The sequence below is a fragment of the Pteropus alecto genome, unplaced genomic scaffold, assembly GCF_000325575.1.
Source record: "Pteropus alecto unplaced genomic scaffold, ASM32557v1 scaffold22, whole genome shotgun sequence".
Taxonomy (NCBI): Eukaryota; Metazoa; Chordata; class Mammalia; order Chiroptera; family Pteropodidae; genus Pteropus; species Pteropus alecto.
Genome location: NW_006434839.1, coordinates 19,831,726 through 19,842,061, shown reverse-complemented (window position 1 = coordinate 19,842,061; position 10,336 = coordinate 19,831,726). Strand labels below are relative to the sequence as shown.

The 10,336-nt window shown below is 32.7% G+C and overlaps 1 pseudogene; it reads left to right on the top strand.

Moving 5' to 3' along the window:
* The window catches only part of LOC102894827, a 56,118-nt pseudogene extending 48,853 nt beyond the window's left edge, over window positions 1-7,265 (top strand).
* The last annotated feature ends 3,071 nt before the right edge of the window (window positions 7,266-10,336 follow it).

Below are 10,336 nucleotides of genomic sequence, written 5' to 3'. Positions count from 1 at the left end.
GAAAAAGAGGTGTTGGCACATATACAAAATGAATATTACCCAGCCAGAAGAAGAGATGAAATACTGCCATTTGTGACCACGCGGATAGACCTTGAGATAATCATGCTAAGTGAAATAAGCCAGACAGAAAAAGTGGAAAATCACATGATATCACTTATATGTGGGATATAAATCTAAAAGCAACAAATAAGCAGGACAAACAAACAGAGACTCATGGACATGGACTATAGGCTAGTGGTTACTAGTGGGATAGGGGAGGAGGGGAGAGGTAGTCAGGGTAAAAGGGGTCAAATATAGGGGTATAGAGGGAGGGCGAAGTGGGTAAAGGGGATCAAATATATGGTAGCTGAAGGAAGCTGGACTTTGGGTGGTAAACACACAATAGAATATACAGATGTCAAATGATAATGTACACCTGAAAATTATATAAATGTATTAACCAATGTTACCCCAATAAACTTAATTAATTTTTTTTAAAAAAGTTAAATCATAACTCTCACACAAACATAAAATAAACTTGTATTAAAATCAATTGTATAACTACCAGACTAAATTCCTTTACATTGCTATGGACAAAGATCATTTGCTTTTCTCTAATACATGAATAATTTATATCAATTAATTTTCTACCAGTTCACTACTATCCGTTCAGAGTTGTAAAGTCATTCAGTCAATAAAAAGTTAATCAAAGTTACAAACAATGGAAAAGCATCAGTTTTTCTTTTATGTTTTTAAAATTTTGAATACTTTTTCCTGAAAAGATAATTTTTATTGACACTAATGAAATCAGGAACCCCCAATATTGCTAATTTAACACTATACTAGTGATAGAAACCAATAAATTGCTACTTGTAAAATGAAATAAAAGATATAAGCATTGCAAAGGAAAAAAAGTTTTCAGCAATTGCCTATATAGAAAATCCAAGATCTGCAAGTGCATTATTATAACTAACAACAACAATAAAATTCCAGCAACATTTCAGGGTTAAATGTCAACATACAAAGATCGTTTACTTACATTGAGAAAGAAATATAAAAAGATAAAAAACTAAAATGGCTAAAATCAAAAACAAAAGAGAAATCACTAATAATCTTATAAAAATAAAATAAATTATAAGGGAATATTATGAATAACTGGATGCTAAAACTTAGAAAGCCTAGATAAAACGGACAAAATCCTAGATCTCTTTTCCCTACCCCAAATGTAAGCATAGAAAATTTTTAATGTAAAAAACTGCACCTGTAATTGAGGAAAAAATGTAAAAACAGAGGTAAATCTAATAAAAGATGTATAAGACCTTAGAATAAAATTATAACACATTGTTAGGCACAAAAAACTTGCTATAAAGGGAAAGGCTTGATATATTAAAAATGTAAATTTCCTGAAATTAATCTTTAAATTAAATGCAATTTTAATAAAAATATGTACATGATTCACAAAACTAGAAAACAACTCTTCCTATTCACATGAAGACCTGTAAACAGCAAAGAGAATTCTGAAGAAAGAAGTAGGAACATATTCTCCTGTACATTAGTACCTAAAATAAAACTAGAGTAGTAAGCAGTATTGAACCACATACTTAACAGAAAAACAAAATGGATAAGAGAACACAGAAAAATATCTAAGTATATATCATAACATAATACATTATAATTATTTTATTTTATCTTTTATCTTTTTTTAATTAATTATTTTTTTTATTATAGCGACATTGGTTAACAAAATCCAGTAAGTTTCAGGTGTACAATTTAACAATAAAGCATATATATATTGCATTGTGTGTTCACCACCCATAGTTAGATTTCTTTCTGTCACCAAGTATTTGACCCATTTTACCCTCTCGCCCTCCCTCTTCTCCACTTCCTGCACCCTCTTGTAACCACTAGGCTATTATCCATGTACATGAGTCTCTGTTTTTTCCTGTTTGTTGCTTTTAGGTTTACATTCCACATATAAGTGATATCATGTGGTTTTCAACTTTTTCTGTCTGACTTATTTCGCTTAGCATGATTATCCATCCATATTCTCACAAATAGCACTATTTCATCTCTTCTTCTGGCTGAGTAATATTCCATTGTATATACGTACCACAACTTCTTTATCCAATCATCAATTGTAGGACACTTTGATTGCTTCCATGTCTTGGCCACCGTGAATAATACTGCTGCGAACATTGGTATGCAAATATCATTTTGGATGTGGGTTTTCAAGTCTTTGGGATAAATATCCAGTAGAGGGATTGCTAAATCCTATGGTAGATCAATTCTTAGTTTTTTGAGGACCCTCCATACTGTTTTCCGTAGTAGCATACCAATTTGCAGTCCTATCAGCAGTGTATGAGGGTTCCTTTTTCTCCACATTTGTTATTACTTGTCCTGTTGATTATAGTCATTCTAAAATGTGTGAGATGGTATCTCATTGTGGTTTTTGACTTGCATTTCCCTAATAGTTAGTGATGTTGAGCTTTTTTTCATGTGTTTATTGGCTATTTGTATGTCTTCTTGGGAGAAGTGTCTGTTCAGGTTCTCTGCATATTTTTTAATTGGATTGTTCCTTTTGTTGTTATTGAGTTGCATGTGTTCTTTGTATATTTTAGATATTAGGCCCTTATCAAAGGCGTTACTTGCAAATATATTTTCCCATTCAGATGGTTGTATCTTTACCCTGCTGACAGTTTCTTTTGCTGTGCAGAAAGAAGCTTTTTAGTTTGATGTAGTCCCATTCATTTATTTTTGCTTTAATTTCTCTTGGCTTTGAGGACAAATTCATAAAATCCTCTTTAAGTACAACATCATTGAGTTTAGTTCCTATATTTTCTTCTGTGCATTTTATTATTTCAGGTCTTATATTCAGGTCTTTAATCCATTTTGAGTTAATTTTGATGTGTGGTAATAGACAATAGTCTACTTTTATTCTTTTATAGATGGCTTTCTAGTTTTCCCAGCATCATTTCTTGAAGAGGCTTTCTTTTCTCTACTGTATGTTTTTGGCTTTTTGTCAAAAATTATTTGCCCGTATATACATGGGTTTACTTCTGGACTCTCAATTCTGCTCCACTGATCTGTGTATCTGTTTTTCTGCTGATACCATGCTGTTTTGATTATTGTCACTTTATGTAGTATCATTTGAGTTGGGCAGAGTGATGCCTCTAGCCTTGTTCAGTTTTCTCAGAATGGCTTTGGCAATTTGGGGTCTTTTGTTTTTCTATACTAATCTGATAATTTTTTCTTCTATTTCTTTAAAAAATGCCTATGGGATTTTGATGGAGATTACATTAAATCTGTATAATGCCTTAGGTAATAAGGTCACTTTAATTATGTTGATTCTTCCAATTCAAGAACACAAAATATCTTTCCCTTTCTTTGTATCTTCTATTTCTTTTAATAGTCTTATAGTTTTCATCCTATAGGTCCTTCACATGTTTGGTTAAATTTATTCCTAGATATTTTATTCTTTTTGTTGCAATTGTAAAAGGAATTAATTTTTCTACTTCTTTTTTTGACACTTCATCATTTCAAAAATAGAGATTTTTGAAAGTTGATTTTGTATCCAGAAACTTTATTGTATTTGCATATTGTTTCTAGTAGTGTTCTTGTGGAGTCTTTAGGGTCTTCTATATAGAGAATCATGTCATCTGCAAATAGTGACAGTTTGACTTCTTTTCCTATGTGGATGCCTTTTATATTTTTCTCTTGCCCGATTACACTCACTAGGACTTCCAATGTTATATTGAATAACAGTGGCGATAGTGGACAGCCTTGCCTTGTTCCTGATCTTAGAGGGAAGGTTTTTTTAGTTTTTCACCATTAAGTATAATGTTGGCTGAGGGTTTGTCATAGGTAGGCTTTATTACGTTAAAGTATTTTCCTTCTATATCAATTTTGTTAAGTGTTTTGATCATAAATGGATACTGTACTTGTCGAAGACATCTATTGATGTGATCATATGATTCTTATTTTTTAATTTGTTTATGTGGTGTATCACATTAATTGATTTGCATATGTTGAACCATCCCTGTGCCTCTGGGATGAAGCCCACTTGATCATGGTGTATAATCTTTTTAATATGTTGCTGTACTTGGTTTGCTAGTATTATATTTAGGATTTTTGCATCTGTGTTCATGAGAAATATTGGTCTGTAGTTTTTCTTTTCTGTTATCTTAACCAGGTTTTGATATCAGAGTAATTGGCCTCATAAAATGACTTGAGAAGTATTGCCTTCTCTTCAATTCCATCTAATCCTGGACTTTTACTTTTTCGTAGGTTTTTGATGATTGTTTCAATTTCCATACTGCTGATCAATCTATTTAAATTTTCCAATCCTTCTTGGTTCAGTCTAGGAAGATTATATCTTTCTAAATACTGGTCCATTTCTTCTAGGTTATTAAATTTGGTGTTATACAATTTTTCATAGTATTCTTATATGATCATTTGTATTTCTGTGATGTCTGTCATAATTTCCCCTTTCATTCTTGATTTTGTTTATTTGTGTCCTTTCTCTTTTTATTTCGTTAGTTTAACCAGGGATTAGTCAATTTTATTAACCTTCTCAAAGAACCAGCTCTTTGTTGCATTTATTTTTTCTATTGTTTTTTGTTGTTGTAGTTGTTGTTTTTAATTTCATTTAATTGTGCTCTAATTTTGATTATTTCTTTTCTTCTGCTGACTTTAGGTTTCATTTGTTCTTCCTCTTCTAGTTTTTTAAGATGAAGTGTTAGGTTGTTTATTTGAGTTTGTTCTTTTTTTGGGAGATGGGCCTGTAATGACATGAATTTTCCTCTTATGACCACTTTGTCATGTCCCAAAAGTTTTGATATGTTGTATTATCATTATCATTCATTTCTATGTATCTCTTGATCTCTCTTTTTATGTCTTCTCTGACCTAGTTATTCTCCAGTAGTATGTTTTTTAATCTCCAATTATCTGTGGTTCTTCCTGATTTCTTTCTGCAGTTCTTCTTCAGCTTCGAAGCATTATAATCAGAGAATATTTTTAGTATGATTTCAATCGTCTTATATTTGTTGAGGCTATCTCTGTGTCCCAGTATGAGGTCAATCCTTGAAAATGTTCTATGTACACTAAAGAATGTATAAGCAGCTGTTTGGGGATGAAAGGCTTTGTAAATATCAATTATGTCTAGTTGGTTTAATATGTCATTTAAGGATGTTATTTCCTTATTGATATTCTGTTTGGATGATTTGTCCATATCCGACAGTGGGGATATCTGTCTTCAATATCACTGATCCTTTTCTCCATTTGGTCAACTCTATTTCCCAAGCTTGCTATTTCATTTTTCATCTCTTTAAGTGTGCTCTTTATTTCCAGAATTTTTATTTGGTTATTTTTGAGGGTTTCAATCTCCTTGCTAAAGAACTCATTCTGCTGATATAGTTGTTTTTTCAGCTCCTGAAACTGTTGATATGAATTGTTTTGGATCTCACTGAGTTTTTTCAGAAGTACCATCCTGAATTTTCTGCCATTTAAGTCATAAGCTTACTTTCTGAAGATTTGTCTCTTTCTTTTTAGATGCCTTGTCACCTTGGTTGTTCATTGTATTTAATGGACTATCTCTCTGCCTGTGCATTAATGGAAATATATTCTGCTTTTTTTTTCCAGAAAGATTTATTATATAAAGGTTTTTCGTAAGCCTACTCCAAAGAAGGTGCTTTTCTTTTGGTTTCCAGTAGGTGCCTCTCGATCCTTGCTTTATATAAAGTCTTAATAATGCCTTTTGTTTCTTATAGATATTCAATCACGCTCACTGCTCTCATTCTCAGTCCCTGTCAATGTTAGTAACAGTTTCAGCCATGTTTGCTCAGATTCCCCTAGAGCTCCATGGTGCTTAGTCTTTGGGGATGTGGGGTGAGGGGAGGGGCCTTCTTGGTTGGGGTATTATGGGGTATTATGGGCTGCAGCTCAGCCTCCCGTTTTGCAACCACAGCTTGTAATAATCAAATGTTGCTTATCTGCCATCCCCACTTCTCTGCTGTCCCCCTTCTCTGCTTTCTGCCCTGATCACTGCACACCGCCACTACATGGAGCTCATAGCCCTCCCAGGCAGGGCTGTTCAGGAAGTCGTGCAACTTCTCCTCTCCCCTTCCTCCTACAGGAAGCTCTGGAGGCTGCTAGAGGCAATTTCTTTATTATTCCCACTCCACCACCCGACATCCGGTGCTCTGACCTGTGGTATCTCTTATGCGCAGATCTCATGCTCAGATGTACTGGTGTGCATGTTGGATATTTTTTGTTGAGTTATAGACATTCAGCTTATTGTTATTTCAAGGGAAGAGATCTAGAGACATCTCTCACTCTGCCATGTTTCAGATGTCACTCACCCATTATAATTATTTTAGAAAGGAGAGATTACTTATTGGGATAAATTGGGATAAAAGAAAATTCGATCACTGCCTTATAACATACAAGAATAAGCTCCAAAAGAATTTGATTCAAATATGTAAATTAAAATTTTAAATCATTATAAAGTAAAATATGAAATATCTTCAACAAGAAGTACAAAAATTTTTCTAAATAAGATATATAGGCTCTCTTTCTGCCACTATCTTAGTTCCATATTCTCTGCACAAAATCCCTGGTGAAGCCACAGAAACCATCCTTGCTTTAGAGTAGGAGTTGCAGCAACCTTAGGCTGAGACAGGGTCTGGAACAGAATCTGACTGTGATGAATCACTCTTGGAGCTTCAGGAACAAGATTCCATAAAAGCAACCATACAACAAGCTCAACTAGAAGCAGCAACTGACATCAATGAAAAACCAGTCAGTAAAGCAAAATATAGAAGAGTGAAAAGAAGGCACAGAAGTCTATGTCCAAATTGAGTCTCCCAAAGGTTACTAGAGTCACTATCCAGAAATCTAAGGATATCTTCTTTGTCATCACAAAACCAGATGTCTACAGGAGCCAGTTTCAGATATCTACATAGTTTTGGGGGAAGCCTAAATTGGGGATTTATCTCAGCAATTACAGGTAGCAGCTGCTGAGAAATTCAAAGTTCAAGGTGAAGCTGTCTCAAACATTCAAGAAAACACAGACTCCAACTGTACAAGAAGAGAACAAAGAGGAAGAAGTTGATGAGACAGGTGTGGAAGTTAAGGACTTAGAATTGGTCATGTCACAAACAAATGTGTCAAGTGCAAAGGCAGTCTGATCCCTAAAGAACAAAAGTAATGATATTATAAATGTTATTATGGAATTAACAATACAACCATCTAAAAAGGAGGACCTTTTTTTTGGTGTTTCAAAGAAGTAAGTGCATCTTGGTTTGAAATTTGTACTGTTTCCAATCATTAATAAAGTTATGGCTTCTTGTGGCATAAAAAAAGGTATAAAACACAACTCAGAAAGGATGATTGAAAAATTTGACTGCATCAAAGTTTAAAATTTGTTTCAAATCGAAGTGCCATCAACAAAGCTAAAAAAAATCCTACCAACTACAAAACTTATCTACAAAGTTATAACTAATAAAGTTGGCATCTAGAATATATTTAGAATCCTTCTAATCAATTAAAAATAGCTTCAGATTACGAACAACACAACAGAAAGAGAAGCAAAGGATAGAAAGGGAATGAACACTCACAAAAGAAAGCAAAATGACAAAAATATATTTTTAAAATTTATTCTTAGTAATAGTCAGTGAAATGTAAAATAAAGCAAAATAATAACATTTTATTCTATTAATTTGATAGTGACCACAGGGAATAATTAAATGCTTCAACTAGGGATATAAAATAATACTCCTACATTGGAGGGCATTATTCCATATTCTAGTTATTAACTTTCCAGATATATATCCTAGAGAAATGTTTTATATACATACTAAGAAACACACACATAGATTCTTTAGTCTTCTCTAAAAGGGAAAAGTTGAGACAAGATTGGGCACATTCTGGGTGGTATGGCAGTAGAAATCACTGAGGAAAAAAAAAGAAAGATACAAATAAAATCAGAAATGAAGAAAAAAAGTTATGACAGTTACCACTGAAATATAAGTATCATACAAGAATACCATGAAAGATTACATGCCACCAAATTCAATAACTCAGAAGAAATGGACAAGTTCTTAGAAATATACAACCTTCCTAGATTGAACAATAAAGAACTGGAAAATCAAAATATATTAATCAACAGTAAGGAAATTGAAACTATCATCATAAATCTCTTAAAAGGTAAAAGTCCAGGACCAAATAACTTCACTAGTGAATTCTACCAAACATTTAAAGATGATTTAATACCTGTTCTCAAACATTTCCCCAAAATTGAAGAAGAGGCAATACTACCTAACTCATTTTATGAAATCAACATTATCCTGATAGCAAAACCTGGTAAAGATAACACAAAAACAAGAAAGCTATAGAACAATATCTCTAATAAATGCAGTAAATACAGATTCAAAAATCCTAAACAAAATACTAGCAAATTGAATATAATAATACATGAAAAAGATTATACATTATAATCAAGTGGATTTCATTCCAGAGATACAAGGATAGTTTAACATATGCAAAGAAATTAATGTGATACACTACTTAAACAAAATAAAGGATAAAAAATCATATAATCATATCAAATAGATACAGAAAAAGCATTTGACTAGATACAGCACCCATTGGTAATTAAAACACTTAACAAAATGGTATAGAAGGAAAGTACCTCAACGTAATAAAGGCCAATATGACAAACCCTCAGCTAATAGCATACTTAATGGTGAAAAACTAAAAATCTTTCCTCTAAGATCTGGAACAAGACAAGGCTGTCTGCTGTCACCATTCTTATTCAATATGGTCTTAGAAGTCCTAGCTGGAGCAATCAGGAAGGAGAAAGAAATAAAAGGTATCCAAATTGGGAATGAAGAAGTCAAATTGTTATTTTTTGCAGATGACATGATTCTTTATGTAGAAAACTCTTAAGACTTCACTAACAACTATTAGAAACAATAAAGAAATACAGTAAAGTTTCAGGAATACAAAATAAATGTACAAAATCCATATACTAACAATAAATTTTCAGAAAAAGAAATGAACAATTTCTTTGCAATTTCAACAAAAAGAATAAAATACCTAGGAATAAACCTAACAAAGCATGTGAAAGGCCTATACATTGAAAATCATAAGACATTATTAAAAAAAATTGAAGAAGTCACAAAGAAATGCAAAGATATTCTTTCATGGATTGAAAAAATCAACATAGTTCAAGAGGCTTTACTACCCAAAGCAATACACAGATTTAATGCAATCACTCATCAAAATCTCAACAGCATTTTTTTGAGAAATAGAACCAAAATCATCAGATTGATATGGAATCACAAAAGACCCCAGATAATCAAAGCTATCCTGAGAAAAAAGCACAAGGCTGATAGTATCACACTGGCTGACATCAGATTATACTACAAAGTGACAATAAACAAAACAGCATGGAATTGGCAGAAAAACAGACGCAGAGACCAATGGAACAGAATTGAGAGTCCAGAAATAAACTCCCGTATAATATGCACAAATAATTTTTGAAAAAGGAGACAAAAACATACAACAGAGAAGGAAAAGCCTCTCCAATAAATGGTGCTGGGAAAACTGAAAAGCCACATGCAAAAGAATGAAACTAGACTGCTATCTGTCACCATATACCAAAAATAACTCAAAATGGATCAAAGACCTAAATATAAGACCTGAAACAATAAATCGCATAGAAGAAAACATAGGTACTAAACTCATAGACTTTATATTTAGAGAGGATTTTATGAATTTGTCCTTAAAGGCAAGGGAAATAAAAGCAAAAATAAATGAATGAGACTATATTAAACTAAAAACCTTTTGCACAGTAAAAGAAACCAAGACAAAGAGAGATGTTTGCAAACATCGCTTCCGATAAAAGGCTAATAGCCAAAATATACAAGAACTCATACAAATCAACAATAAAAAAAAAAAAAAAACAATCCAATTAAAAAATGAGTAGGGCACCTGAACAAACACTTTTGGAAGACATACGAATGGCCAACAAACATGAAAAAATGCTCAGTTTCACTAGCTATTAGGGAAGTACAAACCCACAAGGTGATACCACCTCACACCTGTTAGAATGGCTATCATCAACAGGAAAAATAATAATAAGTATTGGAGAAGTTGTGGAGAAAAAGAACCCTTGTACACTGCTGATAGGAGTGTAAATTGTTATAGACCCTGTGGAAAACAGAATGGAGGTCCTCAAAAAATTAAGAATAGAATTAACATAGGACTCAACAATCCCTCTTCTGGGTATCTACCCCAAAATTTTGAAAACATTTATCTGTAAAGATACATGCAATCTGATGTTCATAGCGGCATTATT